The following is a 27,634-nucleotide window of genomic DNA, read 5'->3' as shown; positions in this document are numbered from 1 at the left end:
ACACTGTTCCCCTCCCCCAATAAAATAAAATAAAAGATAATCATGCCAATTTGTAACTCAGCCAATCGGTCCCAAACTGTTCTTCTAGGTTAGTTCTCAAGCCACCCAAAATAGTTCCTCAAGGAGGAAAACAAATCTAACAAATTCCATTATTTATGAATTTCTACTTTATTCTTTGTTTTTCCTTTCCCAGAGTAATGTGAAAGAGGCCTGTAGTTTTTAAAAACGTAGCTCAAATACAGAAATAGGACTATTCACTCATTATCTGTACATGTGCTGACATGATTTTTAAACAGCAGCTTGCACTGACATAACAATCCTTTCTTCCTAGACTCTCACCTTCAATGGGCAGTTGGGGATGAGAGACAGGGTAACAGGTTCCAGCTTAAAAGCCTAATGTACATTCTCATATACCCTGCATTCCCCCTCAGAATTCATATTACCTTTTAATACTATTATCTATTTAACATCTGGTTACCCCACTAGACTATGCTCTGTAAAGGCAGGCACTACATACAAGTTTTTGTTCATCTCTTTATCTTCAGCACTGAGCACGCTGCTTGGCATTGTAGGTGGACAAAAAATATTTAATGAGTTAATAAAGGTAAAAAAAAATTGACCCCAGAGAGTTAGTAACCATTTGGTCTAAGGATCAACAACCTCTTTAAAAGCATGAAATGCTTATTTTACAAATATACAACAATACATACTTCTGGGAAACTTCAAGACCAAGTTCTATCTTTTCTCTTTAGGTTCTGAAATAAAATATCATTAATTTTTCACCTACAAATATCAAGAGTGTAGTCTTTCATTGTCCTTAGGAACAAATATTCTGTAACAGTATAAAGATAAGGTGTCCTTGAAAGGAATGAAGTTCCAAATAATATCTTCACAAATTCATTTCTAAAGTGGAAATGGAATTTGTATTCATTTCCTTTCTCTCCCATACATAGAAACACACACACACACACACACACACACACACACACACACACACACGAGAAATACCCATGTGTTTCTTCTACATTTGGAGAATTCGAACTTAAAGAAAGTCACATCTAGCTAATGATATTCTAATCTGGCTAATGCCTGTTTCTGTACGAAATATGAATGGCTCTCACAGCGTTAAATGACTTTTTTTAAAAAGGCATTCTGATACTTAACTACATGAAATTCAAATGTCAGTGTTCATAAATAAAGTTTTATTGAAATTCATTTGTTTACATATCATTTATAGCTGCTTTCATTATACAACAGCAGAGTTAGGTAGTTGCAATAGAGACTGTATGGCCTGTTTTGCTATAGGTAGTAGTTAGGAGACCTAACAAGTCCCTAGATAGGAGCCATAATTCCAGTAATTTTATAAAAAGTTGCTGCGGGTCTTTAACACTCCTCCCCACTGAGAGGTGAGTCTTATGTTCCTACTACTCCCACTGTTTGAATATGGGTGGGCTCATGATGGTTTCTACCAGCAGAGTATGAAGAAAGCAACACTATGTAACTTCCAAGGCTAGGTCATGAAGGACCATGCAGCCTCCACCTGTCCTGGAATGCTCTCATCTACCATGCTGTAAAGAAGTCCAAGACACACAGAGCCACAGCTAAGGGCTTGGTAGGCAGCTCCAGTTGAGCAAGGCTTCAAGTCAATCCGCGCAGGCTCCAGATATGAGTCAAGAAGCCTCCAGGTCACTCCAGCCCTGTCTTCCTGGTGATGCCCCACACATCATGAAGTAGAGATAAGCCATCCTCGCAGCGCCTGGCCCAAAATCCTCACCCATAAAATCCATAGACATAAAGATATAGTTGTTTATGCCACTAAATTTGGGGCGGTTTGTTATGCAGCAACAAGTACCTGGCATACCCAGGACAGGCTGAATTCCATCCTAAGATAAACACTGAAGCTAAGCTAAACAAAGCTGTTCAGATCCATGCACTGAATCTAAATCATCAGAATTATCAAGATGAGAGCCTGTGGATTTCTAAACCTGTTGCAGAGAGTTCAGGGTTCTTGGGAAAATTATAATAGCTACTGTATAATTGTACTGACCATATATACTAGACACAAGGACCCCATAATGTAGATATTGCCATCTTATAACAATGAGGTTACTTTGTGGTCTAAAGTTACAAAATAAGTAACTCTGAACTGTCTTGTCTATATAGCCTGTGTATTCATCTGCTCAGCTATGGTGCCCCAGATATACCAAGCCTAAAACAAGTTGCAATGGTGGCTTAAAATGGAAAATATGACAAATCACAGTATCTAAGGAATGGAAGTTCTGCTAATATAATCCGCCAAGGCGCAGAGCAGGAGCACAGAGCCCTCACCGCTGGGCTAGCTGTGGAACTGAGTGCTCCTTGGAGAGGTGTGTTGGGGTGGGAGGGCGGGGGGAGAGACGACTGGTTCACGGGAGAAGGCCGCTGCCTGAAGTGGGCGGTGGGGCCACGGGAATGTCTGCCTTTGGCCTCCTGTTTCGGGTGGACCTCAGGCTACATTCTTCATCAATGGAGGCAGTACCTTGCAAGCAGACCCAGACAAGACTAAGAAAAGGTCTAAAATGCAAGCTTTCTCCATTTGGACTCACACCTCTTGTCAGAAACTCCTCAGCTTTCAAGTTGTGACACCCATCTTGCTGTCTTTATAAAAACATAATAATTGCCAACAATCATTGAGTGCTAACTCTGTGTGGGGCACTATTCTAAGCACCTTACACACATATGTCAACTTAATCCTTAAAGGAATCCTATAACGTACACATCTCTGTTTTCTAGAAGCGGACACTGCAGGTTAAATAACTTGCTCAAGGTCACAAAGCTAGTAAGTAGCAGAGCTGGGATCCAAACCCAGTAGTACTAGAACTCAGAGACTAAACTTTCAACCTTGATGAAACAGTGCTTCTCTTTGTAATACACACAGACCTACACCTCTTCCCACATTCCTTTTTCAAACCCATTTAACAAATGCCGTGAAATTCTTGGCAGAACACCATAACTATACACATCTCATTACTTTATAGTTAGAATTAAACTTTAAAACATTAGTATGATTTTATTTCAAATCCTTTAAAATTCCAATGAAAATCAAGACACTGAGGAAGTTGAGATCTGCTGAATTCTACCACCAGTATAAAAAAAGGGATAGGGCCAAGTTTGAAATAACGTATTCTCCAAAAACAATGCCTACCTATTATTACCTGACTACTGTGGTATAAGTTACATCAAACTAACTTAAATTATTTTAAACACTCCTGGGTGTTTGTTCATTTGTTCACAACCTAGAAAGACAGCAGAGTGGATGTACTATTGTTTCCTTCAGGAAGTGAATTTCAGAATTTAACATTTTCCTCTGGATTTTTATTTGCCACTGCAGGGTTAAAATGAGACTGTAATTCCCATTTCACAAGTGAAGGAACTGAGGCATATGGAACTATAGGGTGTCTTGACTCCCCCGGGGTGCTCTGGCCTCCCTTGACCCCACTGACTGAGGTGACCTCACTGTGCCCTTCAGACAAGGCATGTGATAGTGACTCACTATGCAAACCTCAACTCGTGCTCCACTGCGGGGTATTTTCTCTCTCTCTCTAAAAGCAATCTCTTTTGGCATGTCAAATCCAGGTTGCTTGGCAAGCATAACAGAATCTATTAAAGATAGCCCACAGAGAGATTAAACCCTGAATGTATCCGTCAAACTGAAGAGGATCAGCTACCAGCTCGGACCCTTCCAAGAGGCCAGAGAGACTCTGGGCCTGTATCCCACCATGATCCCCGCAGACAGAAGAAAACAAAGGACAGTCTCAACAAAAAGCTACAGGTGGACCCACAATCCTCCTCAGTGTAATTAAAAACATTTTTCTTTCCACAGCTAAGCTTTCATCTTTTATCCTTCTTTATCCTCTCCCCTTCAACCCCTAAGGGGCTCCTGAATGCTGATGAGACAACGGGGCTAAAACCATCTTGTCATCTTTTGGGTCAATTCTTCGGCTAACCAACATCCAGCCATGGGTCAAATGATCTGTAGGTAGTGCGCCGGTCCCCATGGGAACGGATTCTAATTTGTCATCATCTCCAGTGACAACGTTTCATCACAACATCAATGAATTTCTTTCTTGCTGAAGTTCACTTCCCTTAATTTTCCCATAGACAGTTCTGTCATTTGCATACTTCCCCAGAGGCGCCCCCCTCCCCTTCTTTTTAAAGCTCTTTTTACCTTGGCTTTATACTTCTAAAGATTGGGGGTGGGGTGGGCTCACAGTTAGAAAAAGGTAAAAGGAAACAAAAATGCAAAGGCATAGTACACACTTTATTTATGTCGCCTTCCTAAAAGGAGGGCCGGAAGGAGTTTTGAATGTTAGGGAAAGCTTTATTTAAAATACGTAACAATGAAGCTGACAGGCCCAGACAGGAAAGGTACCCTAGGGGACCGAGATTCATAGCAATATTCCTATTGAATGTAGAAGAGTTTAACATTTGACATTCAAAAACCTTTGTGCCGTGATAAGAATTTAATAGCTGATCCCTCTGTCCTTCAATTCCTGCCTTATTACTAAAGAATACACCTTTTTGCTTTCCAGCAAGTTTCAGGATTTGGTTATTTAAATGTTACATAGAAATAATTTTAAGTACATGCAAGCATAAATATTTAACATCTCTGAACATCACACTATTGCATTCCAAAGTTCAAGTAGAATACATTTTCATTGTTTCATGTTGCACACTGTATACGGATTATAAGAAATGCTCTGCTCTTGCTATTTTTATTCATAATGTAGTAATATTCTAAACAGCTCTACCAATTATTAGCCAGGAGTTTGGGCAAGTTCGTTGACTTCCTTTAGCCTCAGTTTCCTCATGAGTAAAACAGGAATAACACTCTTTGCAAGGGCTTATTGTGATGATCAAATGAAACAATGAGCAAATAAAGCCCAGGATAAGTACAGGCATTATTCTTATTGTTAAACCCCAGAGTCAGGACCAGAAAGTGCCTGTGGTGGTGATAAAGAAAAATAACATGGGGCTCTAAATTTTCCAATAATAGAGCTATAAGTAAAAGGAGAGGTACTACTTGAACATTAACCATAGTATTCACTTAACTCGTCCCCATGCTTAATCGTCCATAGGAAACCTGGCACAGGGTCGGGGTGGGGGTGGGGGGTGGCATTTTTTTTTCCCCTTAGAGTAACAGCAAAACGGCAAAAGGGGGCTTAAACTTTGGAGTCAAATAAACTTGAACTACATCCAGCTTTATCACTTACTAGCAAATTATTTCTCTAAACCTCAACTTAATTACCTCTAAACTAGGAATTAATAATAGTCGCTTCATGATGTGGTTTGAGAACTAAGAGAAATAAAGTTTGCAAAATATTTAGCAGAATGTCTAACATATGGTAAGTCCCAAATAAATGGTAGTGGCTGTTATTTTACTATTGTTTTGTTGTTTACTATTATTGTAGTTATTGTTACTGTTTGGAGGACTTTGCGTATTGACTCAGGTACTCTGAATGGAGATCCCAAGAACTTATTTTCGGCGATTGGAGAGGCATCAGGATGGACGTGTTAACACTGGGCTATGACCTTACTAGGGCTGTCAGTGCCTCTTCCAAAGCACTGTTGTCAGTAGGTCAGATAACAGTCTTAGGTAGCTTGGGAATCTTCTGGAATCCTGTCTTTCTAATCCTAAGGATCCAATATTGACTTGACTCCTGTGTTGCATTTGACCATTTTCAAAGCATTTACACATGACTTGTCTCACGTGTGCCTTCCAACAACCCTGGGACTAGGCAGAGCAGGTACTCAGGAAATCAAAGCTCAGTGGTGTGCCCAAGCTCCCACTGAGTAAGTACAGAAAACAAAGAGACCATTTCTTCTAATCCCTACTCTATTTTCTTTCTGCTACAAGCTCCCTCAAATTGCAGGAAAATGTGAACTCTCTCATTTCTCATTATTTAAGTTCTACCCCTTCTTCTCAGTACCAGCCCAATTTTTGCCTCTTTGAAGGCTTCTCAGACCCTTCTTTTCCAAAATTGCCGAGGACTCACCATCGGCGCCTCTCATATCCTGTTTCATATTGACCTTTCCTGCTTTGAGGATTCTATTTTCCCCTACAAACCAATAACATGATATTTTGCATGTATTGACTGCTTACTGTGTGCCGGGCATTTTGAAAGTGTAACTTTACACGATGCCTTTTAATCCTCACAATTGTTGGTCAGGGCTATAGAGATGGTTCCAATAGATTACTGCCTTGCCCAAGGTCACTCAGCTAATAGAATAATTACAATAAATCCATGTTTTTGAACCATTGCATTATGCACTTTCATTTACTATAGTGGCTAGCATCTAGGCAGAGACTTCAAAGAGTTCATTACTGTGTCCATTTGCTTTCATACAATATACTTTTATTTGCCATATTGAAAAAAATCTACTTCCAGTTCTAGAATAGGGCAGATAACCTATTGCTCGTATTTGGTTCATGCCCATCAGAATTTCTGGGCTTGCCTATTTCCCTATTTTGCCCTGTTTCCGGGGTCATACCAAATCTTGTGGCCTATGTCTTGCTCCTCAAAAAGAACACCAGCTCAGAAAAAGTATCCTGATGGCAACTGGCCAGAGTTGTGATATGGCTGCTCATCCGCTGCTCGTTTGGGCTTCACGAAATCACTCAGTAGAGCGGAGCCTGGGCATGTCAGGCAATGATGCAGGACACGATAGATGAAGACCTAGAGGTAGAACAGGGCCAGTCTGAATTTCCAATAGGCTGCCGAGGCTCCAGGGTTGTCTGATGGATGTGTGGGAATAGCACATCCAGCGGAGAAGTGGGGCAGCTGCTGACAGACGGACTGCAGGTGGACCAGGAAGATTTATGTGCAAGGCTGTCTGGGCTCCAGGGTCACATACCCCAATCCTGTGAGAGGTGAGGCCCCTGCGACTGAGCTGGGGAAGAGTGCAATGGAAAAAACAGAAGGCAAGTGCTGACATGCCAGAGAGCCCGAGGACGCTGAGCTCTGGGAAATGGTTGAGAGCGGCAGCTTCTCTCTTGAAGCAAAATGCCAAGGTTTGCTTTAGAGGTTACAGTGGGGTTTGGTTTGGGCAGCAGTTTGTATTAGGTATTCCAGGAGAGTCATGGAAACCCACGCCCAAGCTTCCTGAAAGCCAAGGTTATCAACTCAAGGGCTCAGTGGGCCCTTGCCCTGTTTTTCACCCCACTCTACCCTTAACAACCAGATCATAACAAAAGAAACAAAAAGAAAGGCAGTCTTCAACTCACTTCTCCTGGCTTCACTCTGTAATAGGAGCCCCTGAGCTAAGGTTCCTTTAAACCAAAATAAGCGAGTGCTCAGGCCTTGAAAGTTTACAGCCTGTTGCTTCACAAGGAAAAAGGAGTTCAACCTAGACTTGACCTTACGAAGAATCAAGAGGCTGAGAGAACTGGGGAGCAGGGAGGGGCAGGAGCCACAGCATACAGAATCATCTTGAACATTTAATTCACATCTTTGGAGGATAGTTGGTGTAAGATATTAATCAAGGACCAAAGGGAGGAAAATACTCTGGGTTTGTGAACTTAGGAATTCTCTGGTGGCCTATGAAGGACACACTCCATTGTGGAAAAGGAAACCCAATCCCTTTACTCTTACCATGTAAAGCCCTTACTTAGAGTACAAATATCTGTACATAACCTATAAACACCAAGTGTAACGTAGAAGCGTTCCAAGTAATGGGAGGGCCACTAGAGGAACTAAGGATCAGCTGGAGGATCTCTGGGAACATGCAATTTCTCTTGAGCCCAGACTATTTTCCCCACACCTAAAGCACATAATACCTCATCTTGAACCCAGCTTACAACCTGGTTCAGAGCCTCGCATCCTGAAGGGACTCAGGAAATGTTTCCTGTTTAAATGAAGGATGAAATCTGGCCTTGCCTCCAGTTAGAGGTCAACTGACCAGAGTGTTTTAGGGTTCTTTGCAGGTTCTTTGAGAGCGTATCGATCAAATATTTGCCAGCAAGTATCAAGTAGCTCAGCAATGAGGTGGGACCATGACACTTAGTAGGGAAACAAAATTCTGCTGCCACTAACCACTTCCTCACCCTCAATCTGGCCATGAATTATTAAATCCAATTCCTAGGAAGACAACCTTGAGACACAGCGTAAACAAACAAACAAACCAAAAAAATGAAAACAAAAACAAACAGCTAGATGTTTCCATTTCTCCTTTCTTAATAATATGTCAACCTGACGTACTTTTCCAACGGAAGATAATACACCCTGTGTTATTTTAGGACTTCACTGACACACAGTCCTTCTAATGGTAGTAGAGCTCTAATAACAGTAAGTATGTCACTCCGAGTTCCCCATTGCAAAAAAATAAGTCAGGGGCCGGCTGAGTGGCTCAGTTGGTTGAGAGCTCGCTCAAGAGTTTGAGCTCTGAGCAACAGCGGTTCGAGTCCCGGCCCGAGCTGAGCAGCTGCTGAGCTGCCAACAGGTGGCAGGATGGCTCAGCTAAAAAAAAAAAAGAAAAAAGTCAGTTGAAGACAACGCCTAATGCACAGTGTTTTCCATATCTGGAGTAACAAATTTTTACAACACAGATTCCCTGTAAAACAAAGGGAAAATAATAGTACAAGAGAAAGCATCTTGTAAACACTTCATTTCTTCAGCTGCTGAAGACTGGTCCTGAATATCTATAATCATCTGAGTCTGGAGTATGGCATGACAATTGTAGGAGGCAGGAACACACTCTCTCCTTGTCTTACCTTCAAACAATGAAGCCAGCGTGTAATGGGCTTACCTCAGTACTAGATAGAAAAGGCACTTCCTGGCTTTAGTTTCAAGATACTTTGAGTAGATACAAAGCAGCCCCTGAGATCTAGGGTCCTTTATAAAGCAAGGTTATAGCTCTAACTAATACAGAGGTACAAGGTTCTTATTTTTTTAGCATTAGGAAAAACAACAACACTCACACACATCAATTAGATGAGGTGCAAATGTTGGATGCTAGCAGGAAATGCACTGCTATTAAGACTTGCTAGAAATAACAACAAGAAGTTATGTTTCCCATGTGGGTTCCAAACCAGAGGAATGAGGATATTTGCCTCAACCACAACAATTTTATTATATCCTCTTCTGAACTATTCTGTGTGTTCCCTTGCCAAGCTGCATCTGATATCATTCTCTAACTCACAGTTGGATTTAGCAAGGTCTTCTCATCCCCTATCTGATGACAGGGAGGATTGCAAACAGAAGAACCAGGGCATGGCTGCTCTCCATTGGCTGTTTGTTTCTGTAGAATTCACCGCTAACACCTTCCCCTAGAGGGTGGTGCCTGACAAGGGTGTCAGGGGATGTGACAGTGACACTCCTCGATGACTGTGCAGAAGCAGCAGCATGTACTTCACAGCATATAAAAGGACTAATGGCTGCTTAAGTAACAACCAGCGTGAATGCCCATGAACAGCTATTTCAACATGACCCCTACCTGCCCAGAGTCGTCTAATATTAAAATAAATTGTAATTCTTGGTAAGCTTCCAATTTTATCATACCATGTGTTATTTCATGGGTCCAGATTTTTCAAAGTGTTTAGCCAATTCAAGAGTTCTTGACATTAGCAGCAAGCAATTAATTCCTTCGCATCATTACCACAAGCATTTTCTATTGCATCGAGGAATGTATTAGCGATGAGCTAGTCCCTGCTCTTAAGTTTCTTGCTAGATTTTTAAAATACACTCTGAGTTGAGTTTCTGTTTATACATTCTGCCAGTGCAGATGATTTGAAGTTATTTTATTTTTCTGGTAGGAGCAGCAGTTTTGGGTGGAGGGTGGAGTTGAAGTTGGGGGTGGGGGTGCAGGGATTTGGAGAAATATTGGCTGCCACCTTTCCCCCAGCATTTCTGAGTACTGTGCAACCTTGAGATCTTGGAAATGTGTGTAAAATGAGCTTGTTTCCATTTTTAGTGGAATGTTCATTTCTCACGATGAAGTCTTCCTGGCTTTTAGAGTGACGACTCAATCTATTCCCTTGTAGTTAAATGAAGCTTTGAGTGTTGGAGTAAAAAGCTCAGGCCCATACTTTTCAAGGGTCTGCTTCACTGAAAGAAGGCATTTGCACACATATGGATTGCAGAGCTGTGTGAAAAGCTTAAGTCCCAGCTGGAGCAGAGAGAGATGCACATCATGGTGGGAGCTTACATGTCTTTTCCTGCCCTGCCCCAGAGGCCATCCCCGCCCCGCTGCTGGCTGCAGCCTTGTCTCTCCAGCTGTGCCTGCCCGCAACACCCCCTTCTCCCCTGCTCTGCCGATGGAAAAACAGTACCAGCCCCTTCATTTGTTCCCTTACAAACAGTGGGAACACAGAGTGTGGGAACTAAGGGAAGGGGGAAATGGATTATTCTGAGTTTTTGCCAAAACAATGACACAAAAAAGCCTATAACCAGAATTTTCAAGCCTAAAGTATTAGTGCATAGTGGTAATGGGAGACAGAGGTCTCCATTTTCTATCAGTGGTATCAATGTATACATACAAATGTAAAAATTTGGTATAATTACTATAAATATGCACAAAGAATACAATTCACATAGGTAAATAAGCAATAGATATATACCGCATTTTTATGTGTTCAAAGAGAGTACATTACATAAAATGTATGAGTATAGTATATAGAAGGGGTGTGTGTGTGTGTGTGTGTGTGTGTGTGTGTGTGAACAAGATTATCTCAGCTTATCTCAACACTAGGCACATACATTGACTAATAATGTACCATATGTACCCCTGAAGTCAGCTGGTCTATATTTAGTACAGGAATTAAATATTTCATGCATGCATATACTTTTCCCTTAAAATAAAAACAAGATAATTAAATACTTTAAATTCCAAATTGCTATTTATTAAATAGCGACATAGGTGGCTGTTAGGCTACTTTCTCCCTCCTGATCCAAGTTGCTTTTTCCCTGGCTGAGCAGTTGTCCAAGTATCCTAATTATTGTCAAGGCCACAAAATGGAAGAGAACTGGTCGTTCCGAGAGGGAGCTAAGGGTTTGCTCCATTCTCCTGGGAAACCACACTAACAAAAGCTTTACCAACCATTCTATGTTCAGAATGCCAAAGAGTTATCAACTTCTACCGGACAGAAAGGAAGCTCACTATGTTATACTTTAATCCTACAGGCTAGCCCAACAGCTGCCACTTTTCACTTGCTCCATTAGCTAGAAATCCTTGGTTAGCGGGTAGTTATTTACAAAAGCAAAACAAAACAATAACAACAAATGGATACCCCTGTAGAATTCCAAAATGACGGAAATTAGCATCCACTGCCTTAAGGTTACGTTAATAATGGAATAACGATGAATTGTGAAAAAGACAGGGCTTCCCTTTAAATAAATTAAGGGCTTCATTCATTTTTATATTTTGTTTATGTTCCCGCAGGATGATCCATTAGTATTAGGACGCCCTTCCTCATAAAGCACACGTTATGTCTTTTTGATTTACTAGAGCTAAAAGGCTTGTCTCCAACAGCACAGAAGGCACTCCCCACCATTGTTTTACCTATGTCAGCTGAGCATTTAAACTCCATCTTTTCCTCATTTAGCAGCTAAGTTTTCATCATAGTACTTACAATGTTTAGACATATTATTTATATTACTTGGGTTGATGTGCAGTACTTTCAGGAGAGAATAAACCACCTTCATTTTAAAAATTGAAAACATATAGAGAAATTGGCAGTGGAAAAAGTATGAAAAATAACATAGCACAGTGGTTAAGAATGTGGATTTTAGAGTTAGATCACATTGATTTAAAATCCTGGTCCTATCACCTAATTCAAGAATGATTTTGGGAATGGATTAAAGACTTAAATGTAAGAACCTGAAACCACAAAACACCTAGAAGAAAACATACGCAGTAAATCCTTTCACATGGTCTTAGGAATACTTTTTTGGATATGTGTCCTCGGGCAGAGGCAGCAAAAGCAAAAATAAATAAATGGGACTACATAAATTACCAAGCTTTTGCACAGTGATAGAAACCATCAACAGGAGCAAAAAGCAACCTACTGAATGGGAGAGGATATTGCAAATAATGTATCTGATAAGGGGTTAATATCCAAAATATATAAAGAACTCATACAACTCAACTTCAAAAAAAACCCAAAAACAAACAATCCAATTTAAAAATGGGCAGAGAACCTGAATAGACATTTCTCCAAAGAGGACATACAGATGGCCAACAGACACATGAAAAGATGCTCAACATCATTAATCATCAGGGAAATGCAAATCAAAACCACAAAGAGGTATCACTTCACAACTGTCAGAATGGCTATTATCAAAAAGAAAACAAATAACAAGTGTTGGCGAGGATGTAGAGAAAAGGGAACCCTGTGCACTGTTGGTGGGATTGTAAACTAGTGCAGCCACTGTGAAAGGCAGTACGAGGACCCTTCAAAAAATTAAAAATAGAACTATTGTATGACCCAGCAATTCTATTTCTGGGTCTTCACCCAAAGAAAACAAAAACAATTATTTGAAAAGATATATGCATCCCTATGTTCACCACAGAATTGTTTACAATAGCCAAGATATGGAACCAAACTAGGTGTCCATTAATAGATGAATGGATAAAGATGTGTGTGTGTGTGTGTGTGTTACTCAGCCATAAAAATGAAAAATCTTGCCATTTGAGACAACATGGATAAACCTAGACAGTATTACGTTAACTGAAATAAGTCAGACAAAGTCAAATACCATATGAATTCATTTATATATGGAATCTAAAAAACAAACAACAAACAGAAACAGACTCATAGATACAGAGATCAAACTAATGGTTACCAGAGGGGAGGCAGGTGGCGGGGTGGGCAGAAAAGGGAAAGGGTATTAAGAAGTACAAGCTTCCAGTTGTAAAATAAGACACAGGGATGTTATGGTACAGCATAGGGAATAGAGTCAACAATATAATAACCATGTACGGTGACAGATGGTTGCCTGACTTATTGTGGCGATCACTTCATAAGGTATATGAATGTTGAGTCACTGTATTGTACACCTGAAACTAATATACTATTGTATGTCAACTATAACTAAAAATAAATTTAAAAAAATTTTAAATGAAGGCATCTGAGCCTTCTAACTTTAAAAAAAAATAATTTTAGGAAATTATTTAATATATTTGAGTTTCAATATCCTTAGCAATAAAACACGGAGAGCGATTTTATTTGTATCACAGGGTTGTGGTAAAAATTTAATGGGATAACTCACATGAAGCAGTATTTGTAAATGAACATGGACTATCATGTCAAATGAGCAATGTTATACAAAACATAACACAATCTAGGTACATACTAGTTCTTGTACCCATCCCACATTTCTAAAATTTTAGAAAAGCATACATTATTTAAACATAACAAAAGTACCACTACACTAAATGGGAAACATGTCTATTTAGACCACAATCCTACCTCTTATAAATGCCCAAAGAAGGTACTTCTGTCCTTTAGGGCATTGCCTGCAAGGGATTAGCAAGATATACCAAATATAGTAACACATGTCTTCTGTGATTTAACTGTGTCCTTGAGATAGGCTCTTTGTTTCTCTTCTCATAATGCAAAGTACATAGTAATTCCTCAACAAACACTTGCTGAATTCATCAACTGCCTACCACTTACCAGCGGTATAAGGGAACCAAATTTTTATTTTTGGAGGAGGTACCAAATGCCAAACATTTTCTCTCTGCTATAAAAACATTTATTTAATATTTTCTTACTCTTTCTAAAGTTTAAGGAGTATTCTCTAAACACAATATTTTTGCATTTCTTTTAAGACAAATTCAAAGTCAACCTTGCATGATTTTTTTTGGAAAGCATCCTGATATAGTGTAATGAATGGTTTATAAATCTTTCCTTCTTAAAAGGTGATACACAATTTTTAAAAGACACTTCATACTAAACTGTGATATACAAATATTAATCAAGTAAGGTGAATTGCTGGAGAAGGGAATAAGGAGAAAAAGAACACAGCCTGGTCCCTCTGTTCTGCACCAGGCTCTGCAATACTCCTTCCATCCCCCCTCCAGTACCTTAGGAAACAAAAGTTTGAAAATATATAGGAAAGCATTGAATCTAAATACACCTGAATTCAAAATCAGATTCTCTAACCTCTTAGAAGACTTTGGACAAGATATTTCTTTGTGCATCATTTTCTTTGTCAGTAAACCTTGTAGAGTTGTTTTCCAGAATTATTTATTCATGCAGCAAATATTTCCTGAGTACCTATTGTACACTACTTAAAGATTTTTTTCATGTTACTGGGAGCACGTCATGGAATGAAATTGACAAATATCTCTGTTCTCATAGAGCTTATACTCTATTAGAAAAGATACATGATGAAAAAGTAGATACGTATATAAGTCCTTATATCAATTATAAAGCGATTTTTAAAAAGCAGAGAAGGAGGTGAGAAGTAAAGAGAGGTACAATAAAATTTATAAATGGGTGTTCAAGGAGGGCTTCCCTGACAGGTAACATTGAGCCAAGACAGAAAGGATGTAAGGGAACAAGCATGTAGCTAAAAGAGAAAAGATTTAAGGACCGTGCTTAATTAATAATATATATTCAATAAATGAGGTTGGTTATTATCGTAGCCAATACAATATAAACAAAGCACTAAACTAGGATTAAGAATTTTGACTTGGCCACTTTAGCACTTCTGTGAGGCCCTACTCACTTATAATGATCTCTCTGGGATATAGTTTTCACATATAGAATGTGGATTAATACCTGCACTTTTTACAATGTCATGAAGAGGACAAAATGAGAAAATATCCATGGAAACACTAAGAAAATTGATAAAGAATCACATAAACATTACATATGTCACATCCCCTCTTATGCCATCTTTCCAAAATGACAGATCACCATTCCATCATATTAACAAGTCATTCTAAGACTTGCAAGGTAGTGCAGGAAGACGGTTGTTTAAGATAAAAATTAACTTCTCTTCTGGGGAGTCAGACCAAGAATAATAACAGATGAAACAGACCTAGATTGATTTCCAATCAAGGAAACCTAAACACGAACCAGCTCAACTTGCTGGGGCTCTGGTTTGAGAGAACAGTCATCTGTTTGCTCTGGTCCTTCGTTGATTCATTACAAATTCCCCATCTGGGCAGCTTCAATACCTCTCAACCTTTCTTTTGCCTTCCTACAGATTTAGTCTTTTATTTACCCGTTCAACAAACATTTAATGAACACTTACAATAAACACAGAACCAAGTGTAGATTTGGGAAAGGGGGTGAATTAAACCAGGACTCAGCCTGAAGAAATCCCCTGGGGGACAGATTTTGGGAAAGGTTGGGGGCAAAGAAAGAATGGAATCCATCCATACCACCTCCGGGATTCCTCTAGTCTGGACAAGTCTGAGCCTTGAACATATTCACCACGTAATTGTAAACAAAATGAGAGCCTTCAGGCTACCACCACACTAGATTATACTTGGCAAGGTAACCCCAAAACAAATCCAGATACTGAAACTATGAATACTGAGATGCAAGAGTATCTGCAGTCATTTTTTTTTTCAACAAATATTTACTAAATGCCTACCTAGTGCCAGGCACAGAAAGGCAGAATTCAAAGACAAGATTCTAAGTGCTCAGCAATTTCACACCTCCTCTTCTTGTCTAACCATTGTCCCTTTTCTACCTGTGGTCTGCTGCACAGTTTGACAACATTAACTAAACTTTCCTACAGTAGAGGGTTTCTAGGAGTAGAAATACAGAAGTAATGCAGAGGCAAAGCCAATATAAATCCCATGTCCAGTCTCACATTTCTCAATTAGCATGGCTTCTATTTAAAGGTCCTACCTAAGTCCCCCTTCCAGGGTCTTTCTGTGATCATTCTCTCCTGGAAATTCTCCTTCTAAAAAGTTTACAGATCTTTCCTTCTAGGTGTTACTTATCTAAGATGATTGAATAACAGACTAAGAATAGCAATCTTCTCACTAGTGTACCCTTATATTTATACTTTACCACCCTTTTTGTGTCCTGAATGCTATACACAAAATAGTAAAAGCCTACTCTGATCCAACCACATAATCTTTTAAACAACCTTGCAAAATTAACTATATCCACATTTCATAGGTAAAATCGATGTAGACACTGAGTTAAATATCATGACAAAAGTCAATCAAATAGTAAATGACAAAATCCTGACTGTAACTCAAGTTTTTCAAATCAAAAGATGAAGCTCTTTAATTCTCGATCCCAAGCTACAGAGGGCTGTCCATAAAAGAATGGATGGAAGTTTCCTAACCTTTCTGGCCTTGTACCCATGGTCTCTGAATTTCCTTTCAGCTTTAAAATTCTAAAACATCATGATAGTTAGGATTGATTCTTTACATTTTAGCACATAAAGTGCCATCTCTCTAAGACTGATTATTTATAATGTCTTTGAAGAAAGAGCTATTTGATGTTTGGAGGCTACAGGTAAATTGTTCTGCTACAGAGTATTTTTCTTCTCCTATAAAGGGATATAATTTTATACAAGATCTATATCTTGCTTTTCAGATGGATCTTAATCCATTGCTTTGAACTGTCCAAACTCCTCATAACTAGGGCATCAAATTCATACTCAGATAAAAGAATACTTTGAAGTATTAGCACCTAATAAGTATCAATTTCTTATAAAACCAATATGCTTCTCCTTGACTATGTTCTAGTTAAGTGGTATTCGGTGAGATGAAACATTAAACTTTAAATCTTTCAAGTAGAATTGTCAGTATCAACAATTTATAAAAATAATTAAGAAAAGCTAGACTTCTACCAGAATGTATTTTAAATGCCAGAGTGTTTTGAAACACCTTTGGGGGCATAAAAATTCTTAGATCCCTGAATTATACATGTGTGGGATAAACTACATCTAAATAAACAACTGAGCTGAGATTTGACCTACTGGTGCAGATACAAATTAGCAGTTTGTGTCTAATCAATTTAACTGCTTACTAAAACAAACAAAATAATCAACACTCCTCACAGGGATATAATGAAATCCAGAGATTTTCACAATCTCCAAATTTTTTCACATATAAAGAAAAAGCAAAGAGTGACCAATTCTCATGATAAAAGATAATCAACTTCAAACCTTTACAGATGTTAGAATTAACAGACAGGATTCTAAAGCAGCAATTATAACTATGCTTAAGGTTACATAGGAAAATATGGTTGCAATGAATGAAAGAGAAAGAAATCTCAGTAAAGAAAAATAGAATCTATTCAAAAGAAACAAATGAAAATCCTAAAGCATAAAAATACAATATTAGAAAAATTTAAAATATATTGGGAAAGGTCAACAAGCAGAATGGAGATAATAGGAATGAAATTAAATATATATCAATAAAAATTATCGAACCTGAAGGTCAGAGGGGGGAAAAATTAAAAGAATAAGGGTAGAAGGCATCATCTCAGGAACTTGTAGGAAAAAAAAATCAAAATATCTAGCATAATTATAATTTGAGTCCCAGAAGGATAGCAGAGAATGAGGTAGGAATAATACCTATTTGAAGAAATAATGGTCACAAAAGTCCCCAAGTTTGATGAAAGACATAATTTACAGATTCAGAAGCCTCAACGAACACCTAAATATGACAACGCCTGTGTCTAGGCAGTCATAGTCAAATTGCTGACAACTAAAGATATGGAAAAAAATCTTGAGTGCTGCCAAGGGGTGGTGATGGGGTGATGAGCCGGCATACAAAGTAACAACAACTTAACACCGCATCAAAAACTATGAAGTCCAGGACACAGTGAAACATCATTAAAGTGCTAAAAGATAAAAACAAAAACAATTGAAGCGAAAAGGACAGCAACTTGTCTGTTCCCTTTTCCCAATTCCCCAACGCTGCTCCCTCCCCTCAATTCCCCAATAAAACCTTAAAAAAAAACCAAAAACAAAAACCTGTCAGTTCAGAATTCAATATCAAGCAAAAACATCTTTTCAGAAAAAAGTGAAATAAATCAGAGAAAAACAAATATCATGTGATCTCACTTATACATGGAACCTAAAAAACAAAATAAATGAACAAACAAAACAGAAACAAATTCACAGATACAGAGAATAAATTGATGGTTACCAGCTGGGAGGGGATTTGGGAGGTAGGGGGGAAAGTGAAGGGATTTTAAAAAACATTTTTTTTAAGAGAAAAGGCCAAATAGAGACATTTTCTGAGTAAAATATCATGAAAAGCAAGTAGAATTTGTCACCAGAAAATCTGCATTGTAAGTAAACATTAAAGGAATTCTTCAGATTCAGTATCAGTTGATACCTTTAGAAAGAAAGAACACTGGAAATGGTAAATATATAGGATTCATTTTTCTTTTAATTACTTTATTAAATTCATGACAATTTAAAACAAAAGCAAAGCACTCTTGTTACAGTTTGTAATATTTGTAGATATAATAGATATAATAACTCTAGCATAAAGAATAGTCATGGGAAAATGGACCCGTAAGGTTGTGCGGGTTCTCTATTTTCCATAAAGTGATAAAATATTAACTCTAAATATTGGGTTGTTGGAAAAGTCATGACGTATTTTTTCTGTTTTTCGTTGCAAAAATGCATCATGACTTTTCCGACAACCCAATAGACTGGATTAAGTTAAGGGTGCGACTGTAATTTACAGCATACAGTTAAAATATGTAAAGAAATATAGCTAAAAAATAAAATATATTGAAATAAAATTTTTAAAAATATATTCAAAAATCCAAAAGAGGGTCGAGTAGAAGGAAATAAAAAACTAAAAACAGGGCCGGCCGAGTGGCGCGATGGTTAAGAACTCGCTTGGGATGCCAGAGGGCCCCGGTTCGGATCCCACATATGAGGGCCAGTTCCCCAGCACTGTTCCCATCCCCCCAATTCCCCAATAAAAATCTTTAAAAAAACAAACAAAAAAAAAAAACTAAAAACAGAAGAGAAAGTGGAAAACAATAAAATGGTTGACTCATATTCAACAATCAAACTGAATAGTAATTGACTAAACAATCCCAATTAAAAGATAGACATTGTCAGAACAGCAAAGAAAGTCTCAACTACATTCTATTTATAAGAGACACCTTTTTTTTTTTTTTTTAGCAACAGGGGCATTGAAAGTAAATGCTTATAAAAGATACACCATGCAAATAGTAAGCATACAAAAGCTGGAGTGCCTATATAATATCAAGTAAAATAGACTTCAAAGAAAGAGCATTATCATCAGATAAAAAAAGAATTCCATTTCATAATGTCACAAGTGAACTCATCGGGAAGACCTAACAATTTTAAAAGTGTATCTGCTCAACAATTAAGCCTCAAAATACACAAGATAAAACTGGACAGAACTAAAGGGAAAATCGAATTAGACAAAATAAAAATCAGACCTAAAATAAATGATTTGAACTATCCACCAGCTTGACTTAATAGATATATAAAGAACACAACAACTGATAACTGCATAATATACATGCTTTTCAAGGTTCACATGGTATAGTCACCAAGATAGATCATATTCTGGGTCATAAAACCCACATTTTCATAAAGTAAGAAGGATTTAAATCATAAAGAGTATGTTCTTTGACCACAAAGGAATTAAATTAGAAATCAGTAGTAATAAGATATTTAAGAAAACAAACCTCACACATTTTGCAAACTGGACAACATACTTCACAGTAATCCACAGGTCAAAGAAGAAATCACAAAAGAAATGAGAAAATATTTTTAAAATAAATGATAACAAAAATATATGATATCCAGTTCTGTGGGATGTAACTAAAGTAGTGCTTAGAAGAAAGTTTATAGCATTAAATACTTGTATTTGAAAAAGAAAAGTCTAAAACTCAATGACCTAAAATTCCAATTTAAGAAGAAAAAGAGCAAAATTAACCTAAGTGCAAGGAAATAATCAAGAACATAAATCAGCGAAATGAAAAAAAAAAAGTGAGAGAAAATTCATGAAGCCAAGTTAAAGTTTAAAAAAAATTTGTTATCATGTTAGTGCCTAGTGGGTACTGTTGAATAACTATGATATACACCTGAAATTAATATAATATTGTATGTTAGTTATATTTTAATAAAAATCTTTAAAAATGTACAAAAAAAATGTGTTATCACCTATTTTTTCTCATGCATTCTCTGTTAGTCTCTGTCAGTCTCGTCTACCCATTTTATTGACTTTTTTCCCCTAAAAGAACCAGAATTTCATTTCATTGATTTTTCTCTATTGTTCTTCTGGCTGAGAGATACTAAACGGATAATAAAATATTATGAGCAGCTTTCTGCCAACAAACTTGACAACTTAGATGAAAAGGACAAATTTCTCCAAAAAGATCAACTTACCAAAATTGACACATGATGAAACAGAAAATCTGAAAAAAATATTATAAAAAAGATAACCAACCACTCCCAGCCACACACAAATTCCCAAAACCTATAACTATTAAAGAAATTGGATGATCAAGAACCTGCCGCCAATCAGGAAAAGTCCAGGTCTAGATGGTGCTCTACTGAATTCTACCAAACATCTAAAGAAGAAATAACACCAACCTTATACTCCTTCAGAAAGTGAAGGAGTGGGGAATATTTCCAAACTAGTTTTATAAAGCCAATACAGTTTGCAAGTCGTAAGTCGGATTCGTTTGTAAGTCCAACAAAGTGAGTCTTATACACCTTTGACACAAATATACAACATAAAGTCAATGGTTGAACGATTCATGTTATAAGAACGAGTGACGTCTACCACCTTTTTGCCTCGGTCCAATCTCTCAATTATTTTCACTTTTGTTTCCATGGTTATTTCTTTGCGCTTCCTAGCAGTCCCCTCCACATCACCACTGCTTTTCCTCTTGCTTCCGGACATCCTGGGATCTGATTGAATGCTGTACTCCTGTACAGTATCGCACTGCACAGTAAGCACACAGCACAACAATGTCCGGCAGACACGTGAGCTACTTCCGTGATTTGTTCGCATCTATGAATGTTCGTAATACGAGGTCGGTTCGTATCTGTGGAAGTTCGCAACTCGAATGTTTGTAAGTCGGGGACTTACCATACACGAAAACCAAAAGGTGATAAGGGATAAGTAAAAAAGTAGAAGGTAAAGGAAAATCAAGAGTTTAGGGCTCAAGGAGGGCTGCAGTTTTAAACATGGTGGTCACTTCTTTCAGAAGGTAATATTGAAGAAAAGCCTTGAAGAAGGTGAGGGCCCGTGGGGATTTATGTCATTACAGTGCCAGTGCAAAAGCCCTAAGGCAGAAATGTGCCAAGAAACAGCAAGGAGGCAAGTGTGGGGTCCTTCAGACCCAAGTCAGGAAAGTTCATCAAAGGAGACAGAAGGGATCAACTATTCCATATTAATGTTAACCAGGTACAATATGGACCCCTGGATTTAGCAAAGTGGAGGTCAGTGATGACCTTGAAGAGAGCAGTTTTGTGGGACTGTTAGGGCTGGAGAAGGTTTTAGAGAGAATGGGAAAACTGGATCTAGTGAGTATAGACGTCTCTTGTCATGGGGTGTACCTCAAAGGGAGAGAATGAAATGGGGCAGTAGTTGGAGAAGTGGAGTCAAGGGTTTTTTGTTTGTGTGTTTAAGACAGAACAGCATGTTTACATGCTGATGGATATGATCCCGAAGAGATATAAATGGATACCATAGAAGAAAGGGGGAGAACTGCTAGAAGGAATGCCCTTGGCCCAATGTCAGGTATTATACAACTCATATATAAGTAGTTCTCTTACCAATTCTCCCATTTCAAAAGAATTCTGATGTCTTCCAAAATTAGCTGCTGCCCACAATCAATAGTTTATAAAATACTGCATTAATTATGAAAATATGCTTGCTATTTCTTTGAATAAAAATTACTAAAGCAATTGCTAGAGCATTTGAGAAAAAGTTACGGCAAACGCTTTAAACAATATGTCCCAGGTGACTGATTCCTTTAGGGATCCAACCAAGTGCCCCAAGAGGCTCTTTCTCCTTTTGTTTTCTCTCCACAGCTTTGTGTTTCATGGACTATGTTTTGCTATCTTCTGGGGCTCTTGATCAAAAGTTTATTTTTCTTGATTCAGGTTCAATTTTATATAATGCCCTTATATAGTCACACAACTTAATTTCGTAAAGCATTCAAAAACAGAGTTTATAGGTGTTGCACAAAAGAATGTGTGCGTGGGATTTTTATTTTCCTGAGGCTGTTGCCACATTTTTTTTTTTGGCAACAAAACTACATATACTGAACTAATTAAAGATTTAAAACACATTGTTAGGCAATTTAGAACCACACTCTGAAGGTTAATTTAAAAGAAATGATGAGAAAAGGCAAATTCTATACCATAGAGAGTTTTGTGGTAAGAGTCAAGAATCACAAAATGTTTTTTATTAGTTTTAATTACTTTGCTCCCCTAACCAGAAGATATTAACATGTTAGATTTAATGCCAAATTGTATAGTATGCACAAGTCAGAGCCAACTCTCAATAAGATTTGATTAGTAAGGAGGAGGGCAGGAGCCCAAGGGGTTCTACTTTTCATTACCCCAAAGGAGAAATGACGGATAGAAAACTCAAGTCAGGATTCCAGACACAACAAAACATACAAACACATGCATAAAGAACTAGTTCCTTTCCAACTAAAGATGGTGAGCTAAAATTAAGAGCACATAAGGGCAATGATCTACTTCGAATAACTAGCCTGTTTTTTGCTTATCAAACAAATCTTATAAGCAGGTGTAACTGTTATATTGTTAAGAGGCTAGTGTCCAGAATGAAAATCAAAAACTATTGTTAAGGGACTGAGTCCTTAAGCAAGATGAGAGCCAGAAATCTATGGGGGAAAGTGTGTGCTTTCACTCTGAGAACGTGGGCATCATCGGGAAACCTTGAGCTTCCACTATGATGGTAACACAGGGTACCAGGCATAGAAAGAAGATAAACCTCAGGGCTTGATCAAGATGGAAAATCTGATAGGAAACACTGCATAACATTGTAAGCCAAAGGGCTCAGTATAATGGGGGAGGATAGAGGGGACAGCTAGGTAACTAGAAAGACTCTAAAGATATTTGGAAATTTAAAAATGTACTTCTAAGTAACTAACAGATCAAAGAAGAAATGAATCAAAATCAGAATATACATAAAACTAAACAATAAACATAATGCATATACCCATATGGCCACTATTACCATACTTTTCTGGAGGCCACTGTAGCAAGACACAGAAAAGAAATACAAGGTATAAGAATTAGAAAGAAAGAATCAAAACTGTCTTATTTACCTTTATGATTATGTATACAGAAAAGCCAAAGGAATCTACAGGTAAATTATTAGAACTGATATGACAGTGGAAGAAGGTAACTAGATATAAAACATACAAAACTCAAATGGCAACAGCTAGAAAAATATAATTTTTGAAGCTATTATAATATAAAAACATCTAAAAATAAATCCCACACGTATGGATATTCAGTATGTTCACAAATTACAAAACTATGCTAAAAACCATTGTAGAATTACTAAGAGATACACCATGTTAGTAAAGATATTCTCTCCATATTGATCTGTAAATTGTCGTGATGCCAAATAAAATCCCAATAGGATTTTCCTTCAGAATTGGACAAGCTGATTCTAAAATTCATATGTAAGAGTCAGTGGTCAAAAGTTCTTACGTAATGGCAAAGAGCTACAGATGCTCTCAAGAAAAATAAGTGAAGGGATGTCGTTACCCTACCAGTATGAAACTGGCAATAGATAAATTCGCCAAATCAAACTCACATATACATGGAAACTTGACTAATGACAGGAAATACACTGAAGCAAATGTGGGGGAAAAGATAAATTGTTCAATAGATAGTACTAGAACATTTGGAAATACATATGGGGAGAAAAAAATAAATTAGGTACCTACTTCACATCCAACACCAAAATCAATTTCAGGTGGATAAAAGTCTTAAATGAAAAAGGCAAACATTTTAGAAGATATTGGGTTGTCGGAAAAGTCATGACGCATTTTGCAACGAAAAACATAGAAAAAATACGTCATGACTTTTCCAACAACCCAATAGTATGAGAACATCTTTATATCATTGGGGTAGAAAAGAATTTAACAAAACATAAAAAGCAAAAACCAAAAAGGAAAAGACTGATTTATAAAAAACTGACTTTATTAAAATTAAAACTTCAATCCTTTAAAGGGTATCATGAAGAAAGTGAAAAGAAAAGCCACAAATTGGGAGAATATATTTATGAAACACAAATCGGCAAGGGAATCTAATGTGGGAACCATTGGCCACATGGGGCTATTTTAATTAAAACTGAAATGAAATTTAAAATTAATTACTCAGGGCTCTATGTTTCAGGTGCTCAGTAGCCACACCCAGTGAGTGGTTGCTCAGTTAGGCCCGATACAGAATATCTCCATCATCACAGAAAGTTCACTTGGACAGCATTGATCTAGAACATGTATAGAGCCTTTAAACTTATAAAATAAACAGGCAACCCAATTTTAAAAATTGAACAAAGGACATTAGTAGACATTTGACAGAACAACAACAAAAAATAAAAACCCACAAATATTTCTCATCAACGTGTAAAAAAGTCATTTCAACATCATTAGCAATCAGAGTAAAACAAATTAAACTCATTAGATACCATTGCAGATGCCCCTAATTGACAAATTAAAAATCAGTAATACCAAGTACGGAAGAGGATACAGACCAGCAAATTTCTAATATACGGTCTGCAGGAAGGTCACCCATAACAACCACCATGGAAGCAGTGTGGCATTATATAGTGGCATTGAGCACTCTGGCACTCAGCAATTCTACCCTCAAGAAGGGATTCTACATTTGAGCTAGGGCATTTGGAAATTGTGTACGTACGCACACACCACCACCACCACCACCACCACCACCATTCAATTGGCAAAGGCCAAGGATAATAATGTTCCTTTGATTAAAAGAATTACTTCATCTAAACTGTGTAGCAGGAGGTATAAACAAAAATAAAAAACGAAACACTAGCAACAACCTAACCATCACCAACAGAAAAATGGATACATAAATTGCATTTAAAGGAACACCACAGAATTGAAAATAATGGCACTTTAGCTATAGATATCAACATAGGTGATTCTAAGGAATATAATGCTGAGTGAAAGTAGGAAGATACAGGAATACAAACAATATACTTAAAATTTATATAAAGAACAAAAACTAAATAACTTGGGGATAAATTTATATATATATATATATATATATATATACAAATTAACTACGAATACATACACAAAAGCAAAGAAATGGCTTTAAAAAATCTGGGAGAAGGAAGGAGATGCCCTTTGGGAAGGTCACACAGGGTTGTCTACGTACTGGTAATGCTTTATTTCTTTAGATGAGTAGTAGTAGGTTGAGATATTAATTTAATTTTTTACTATCTATGTATATGGTTTACATATTCTTCATTCATGTTTGAAAAAAACTTCACAATTTTTAAAAAGCCAGCTTAATTACATATTAGCTGGAACCCTTGACCTTTCTGAACTTGGTTAAAAATAGTAACGCCACCTATGTTACAGAGTGGTTCTCTGAAGTTCAAAGGAGATATTATGTGTGAAAGTGTGAGTGACTGTGATGGGAAGGCATGATACAATAGGAAACGTAGGAGGTGGGTGTTTCCTAAAGAGTTCATCCTGGGTACTGTCCAGGGTCTCAGGGTCCTGAGTTCCTGGGCATTTAGCTATTCATCAAGTCAAGAAGATATTAGAAGTCTCTGTTTCCTCACTATCAAATGGGGATAAACTCTATCCAATTCAACTCACAGGAGTATCATCATAGTGACGTGACAGCAAAGTATTCAGCATATATGCAAACATAAGCTTATTATTGTTGTTCTCAGAATGACCAGAGAACTTGAAAGGGAATGGAAATTACGTCAAAAAAAGAAGAAATTATTTAGAGCCTGTGTATTTTTAAATTTAGGCTAAATGATAATGACATGATAACTATCTCCAAATACTGGATGCAAAAGAGGCCTAAGACCTATTTGTTTATTAGCGTTCTTTCCAGAGGGTAGACTGGAGACAAGTCAACAATTAAAAGTACATTGTGGGTCAAATATAAGATTGAACTTGACAATCAGAGAGAAGAGACGCAGAACAGACTGTGTGGTAATTCTCCTTCATTTGAATTATTCAGATAAAGACAGAGCTTAGCAGAGACTTCTATTTTGGATGAAAACACAAAATTTTAAAGTAAACTGTTAAAATAAAAAGACATGTAGTATAACTTTGTGTCAAACTTATTTTGAAAACTAGCTCTCTTAATAGTCATGAGACTACAGGTTCCTTATCGTTTGGAGCTTCGCTTTCCTTATCTGTAATAAGGATAATATCTTTCCTTCAAAGTTATTTAGAAAAATCAATGTGATGACACACTAAAATTGCCTAGCACCAGCTTTCCCTAAGTGCTCAATCAGCGGCTGTAATTTAAAAAAATTACTATTGAACGCCTCCAAGCTTGTTTCACAGCTAGATAAATAAAGCAATGACATCATCAGTCCAAGAAAACAAAGCGGCTTGCACGTTTGAAAACAGCTGAAGAACGTGTATCTGTTACTTAAGGGAAAGCAGCAAAACTGATATCCCTGGATCAGTTTCTTTAAAATGTTATCAAATGGCCGTTGGCCTCCCCAAAAGTTTCCTCAAACTTTGTGTAGAAACTCTTTTAAATGTCATGATCCTAAAGCACTTTCCAGTTTGCTGGAATAAAAACAAGACAGGAATTATGAAGGTAAGGCTTGATACAGCAAACCTCTTCATTATCATTTCAGATCATTAGTTTTTAAAAAATAAAGGCTAAGAAAAAGAGTACATACATAGCTGCTTGCACCCTTTAAATTTCATGTGCAGAAACCAAAAAAAAAAAAAAATGTCTATAAACAGGAAATGCTGAACTTCAAGACGAAACCTCAGTCATTTATTATAAATAACTAACTAGCCTATATATAACTTCACTCCAATGACACTTGCAAAGCTTTTTCCTCTTGTATAGCACGTCTGAAGTTCGGATCAAGTCAAGCTGTTTTCTATGAATAAAACAAAGGCAGCACCTCAGAGAATTTAAATTATGATGAGTTTTACTACAGTTACTTTTTATTCTGTGGAAGTACTTGGCTACACTCTGGTTTTTAGCTTGGTCCTGTCTATTACTTAAGTTTCCAATCTAGCTTCAAATTACCAGTTGATGGTCACAAAGTGTAATGAAGTTGGTGGGTTAGCTGAAATTAAAACCCAGAATCCTCTTTACCACCCTTCTTTTCAAGTGCAGATCAATTATTTATGACCAAGTTCACCAACACTATGCTTTACTTTAGGAAGCAGTCCATTTGAAGCCAGCTATAAATAACGTGAATAGAATCTGGCCTCAGAACTTTTTGACCCCACAGAGCATGGAAAGAAGACGAGAGGAAAGAAGCAAAGGAAGAATACAAGAGGAAGAAAGAAAATTAAAAGGACAAAAGAAGCCAATATCCACTGAGCTGCTTCTATACCAGAACCTTCCACATAAGGATTTCACTTATACTCAATTAACTTGACATTATTTCCTTTAATTCTCACAATCTATTAAGGCAGATGTTACATTTC

At 37.4% G+C, this 27,634-nt stretch overlaps 1 protein-coding gene across 1 annotated transcript in view; it reads right to left on the bottom strand.

Moving 5' to 3' along the window:
* The window catches only part of CACHD1 (cache domain containing 1), a 211,010-nt gene that overhangs the window by 98,602 nt on the left and 84,774 nt on the right, over positions 1-27,634 (bottom strand). The window lies entirely within an intron of this gene.

This window comes from Hipposideros armiger, unplaced genomic scaffold (assembly GCF_001890085.2).
Source record: "Hipposideros armiger isolate ML-2016 unplaced genomic scaffold, ASM189008v1 scaffold_106, whole genome shotgun sequence".
NCBI lineage: Eukaryota > Metazoa > Chordata > Mammalia > Chiroptera > Hipposideridae > Hipposideros > Hipposideros armiger.
The sequence above is the reverse complement of the archived record's forward strand: the minus strand, read 5'-3'. Positions and strand labels throughout refer to the sequence as shown.